We start from the raw sequence: 4,238 nt of genomic DNA, 5'->3' as shown, positions 1-4,238 counted from the left end.
ATGTTGGTAGGTATAACCAAGTTCATGATTACTGTTTTTGGAGTATAGCCCTTGTACTATTACAAAATAAAATATTTTATTATATGTTATATAGTTGTACTATTTAATCCCAGTACTTTTTTCCCCTTTAAATCTTATTTTGAGCTATATTATTATTGTAAAATCAACTTCTCTTGGCTAATATCTGAATGTTATATATTATTTCCAACCCTCTTTTTCATTTTTTTTGTTGTTGTTGTTTTGCTTGTTTCCTATAAATGGTAGTTTGTTAATTTTTTGTTAAGTTTGTTAATTTTTTGTTAAAAAACAACCCAATCTGATAACCTGGTTTTTAATTGGTGAGTTAATCCATTTACTTCACTTGTAGTGTTATATTTGGACTCTTTTGTGTTTTTGTATACCATACTTTTCCCCATCTTTATTTCTCCTTTTTTTCCTTTTTATATGATTTGAAGAGTATTATGTATTCCCATTACTTATCTTTCCTGGTTTGGAAGCTATAAATTGTATTTCCATTCTTTTAGTGTTTATCCTTTAAATATTAACACACACTGAATCAATTATTTTAGTCCAGACTACGTTGCAATGTTTATGATCCCCAAATCTTAGTGGCTCTAAAGAACTAAGATTTATTTCTTGCTCAGATTACACGTCCATCATGGATTGGTTGCAACTATGCTTCCTGGGCCCATTATTAGTCTAGGTTAGGGTTCCATATTTAACACATAAAAATAAGGAATTCTTAAATTAAAATTTCAGATAAACAATGAGTAATATTTTAGTGTAATATGTCACAAACATTGCATGGGGATAAAAAATTTAAAAAATTGCATGGGACATATTTTTACTAAAAAATTATTTGTTACTTATCTGAAATTCAAATTTAACTGTGTGTCTTGCATTTTATTTGGCAATTCTAGTCTGAAATTAGAGGGAATAGAGATTGTGGTAAAATACATCCTGGTTCTGAAAGCTTCCACTTTGAAGTACAGTAGTTCCCCCTTATCTGTGATTTCTCTTTGAGGTTACCTGTGGTCAACCATGATCCAAAATTATTAAACTGAAAATTCCAGAAATAAGCAATCCACAAGTTTTTAATTGAATACTGTTCTGAGTAGCATGATGAAATCTCACTTTATTCCACTCAGGACATGAATTTTTTGTCCAGCATATGCATGCTGTAAACACTACATGCCTGCTATTTCGTAGCCATCTCAGTTATCAGATCGACTGTCATGGTATTGTAAAGCTTGTGTTAAAGTAAACCTTACTGTACTTTTTTGCATTTCGTGGTGCTCTTGGCCTTTGGTGTTATCACACCACACTCTAACCAACTGAGCTAACTGGCCAGCCCTCAATTTACTTATTAATGGCTCCAAAGTGCAAGAGTAATGATGCTGACCATTCAGATACGCCAAAGAGAAGCCATAAAGTACTCCCTTTAAGTGAAAAGGTGAAAGTTCTTGACTTAATAAAGAAAAAACAAAAATTGTGTGCTGAGGTCACAAAGATCTATGGTAAGAATGAATCTTCTATCCATGAAATTTTGAAAAAGGAAAAAGAAATTTATGTTAGTTTTGCTGTCACACCTACAACTGCAGAAGTTACAACCACATCATGTGTTAAGTGCTTAGTTAAGATGGAGAAAGCATTAAATTTGGGGGTGAAAGACATGAGCAGAAATATGCTCTGATTAGTGGAGTGGCAATTGGTAGTTTCTGCAGTTTCAGACATCCACAGAGGATCTTGGAACGTATACCGGGGACTACTGTAACACACAGAATTGCCATTTACATTTTAATGGCCAAAGTTAAGTCAAATAGCCAAGCCTAATGTCAATCATTAGGAGAAGTATAATTATTGCAAAGGAAAGATAACTCAAAAAAGGCAAAAACATGTTGAACAGCATTACAACTTGCCACATATACTTAACCATATTTTTTTCTAACAGTCTAAAGTTAGTCAACGTACTGTATGCTCACCTTTTCATACACAAGACTCAGCACATATTCAGTTTATGCACTACGTATTTCTCATCTTGTTTGTGCTGTCTGTAGTTTTAATTTTATCTTTTACAATACACAAAATGCAATTTTAAAATGTTATTAGTTAATTAAATTTATTGGCATAGTTTATACAATTCTGTGTTTATCATTGCTCTCACATCTTTTTCCTGGGTTCACTTTTCTTCTGCCTGAAACATATTTTTTAGTAGTTCTTAGAGTCTTTGAGGTAATTTATCATGATACTATGTCTAAAAATGTCTTACTTTTTTCCTCACTCTTGAATAAGTGCTTAACTGGATACAAAATTTTAAACTGACAGGTATATTTTCTCATTAGTTTAAGTAGATTACTCCATTGCTTCTGGGAACCAGTATTGCTAATGATATTACTGTTGTCAGTCTTGCAGTCATTTCTTTGCAGGTAGCCTGGTGTTTTTCTGTTTTGGGTTTTTTTCTAGTAGCTTTTCATATTTTCACTTACACTTCAAGGTATGAAATTTTACCATTCTTTGCCAAAGTATAAATCTTTATTTACCCTGCTTGATATTTAGACTGCACTTTGACCTTGAGGATTCAGATTCTTTTCAATCATGGAAAATTCTCAGCTATTATTTTTTTCATATATTACTTCTACACCATTACCTCTTTTCTTTCCTGGAGTTCATATTAGATGATTTTCAGAGTCCTGACAATCCATCCTTAATACCTCTTAGTGGCTTTCTTAAGTTTTTTCAAGTCTTTGATTCTCTGTGCTGTTTAGAGTGAGTTCCCTTGCACCATATTGACTGTGTTTAATCTATAATTAATCATATCTTTTGTACTTCTTTCCATTATGACTGTGTTTCTTACATTCAATATTTATAACGACTTTTTCATTTTCCTACTTTTCTTGTTTCGTTTCTATTTTTGTCATATACGTTTTTACTCTTCCTTGGAAGTTGTGTCTTCATTTAATTATTTCAGGATATTACGAAGACTCACTCGAAAGTGTTTGCTAGATTGTTGCACAACATTAATTTCATTTGGAGGGACTCTGGCTTGACTGTTGATTTTGTTTGCTGTTTTCCTTAGCATTTGATTTCTTTTTATGTGGTGGAATTTTGGTATGAAGTCTCATTTTGTGTTAGTGTTTTATTTTCATTCTTGTTCCCCATACCCCAACCTCTGTGTTCACACTGCTCTGTATCTTTGTGATTACTTTCACCTGGCTCTCCTGAGCTTCCACATTCAGAGTCAAGTTCTGTAATGGCATCTGGGACCTCCTGCCCCTACCACAATTCAGGATATCATAGATAGAACCATGCACATAGCAGACACTGTCTGTGCCCCCCACCCCTAGCTGCTCTGATGTTGACTGCTAATGGATCACACTTGCGTGCTTCTCCAGAGAATTCTCTTTCACTGCCAAGAGCTCCTTTCCTAAAGGATTCACAACTTCACTTTGGGAGTTGCCATGTGGCCAATGACTGAAGCAGCAGTTTAAAAGCTCATCCCGCTTTCTTCCGGAGAGGCCAACCCTTGTCGCTTAATTTACATTTCTGATCTCCCTATGGGATCAGGCTGAGGCTAGGTTTTTCCCTGAAATGATATCTCTGCCTAGCTGCTGCTTCTACTCTATTCTGCTTTCTTTATTCCATTACAGGTTTCTCCTGAGAGAACTCTCAATAAATCAGTCAACCCATTTCAGACTTTGCTTCTGGGGAACCCAAAATGTCTGTTTTATCCCTAGACCCACCACTTGCTTAAACCATTGCCTCAAATGGTTAGCAGTAGTTTTCTTCAGCCTCCTTTCATGATGGGAGAGGCTAAGAGAGAAGTCCCTTGTCAAGTAGTGATGTTGGAAATCCTGATGGAACTTTTGTGATCTCCATACATCACAGGAGTGGGCTCTTTGCTATTACCATGTGCTTCAGGACCCAATGCCCAGTGGATCTTTGACTTCAACCACACTAATAGCTTTACATTTGTTGTGTTCCTGCCACATCTTTTTGAGCTTAACTATATCTTTTTAATTGTGTATTTCTACATTAAAAATTATTGTTCTGGGATTGGATCAGATGGTTACATCAACTCGAAGACAGTCACTGAGATCCTTTTATATTTGTACACATTTATAAATTTTTCCTTCAAACAGATTATATCATGAAATACTTTCTGTGGCCTGATATTGTCCCCCAGTTTTACTGTAAATGTAGTTCTATGTCAATAGATGCATTTTTTGCAACATTATTTT

This window comes from Cynocephalus volans, chromosome 4 (genome assembly GCF_027409185.1).
Source record: "Cynocephalus volans isolate mCynVol1 chromosome 4, mCynVol1.pri, whole genome shotgun sequence".
NCBI lineage: Eukaryota > Metazoa > Chordata > Mammalia > Dermoptera > Cynocephalidae > Cynocephalus > Cynocephalus volans.
Note: the sequence above shows the minus strand (reverse complement) of the source record.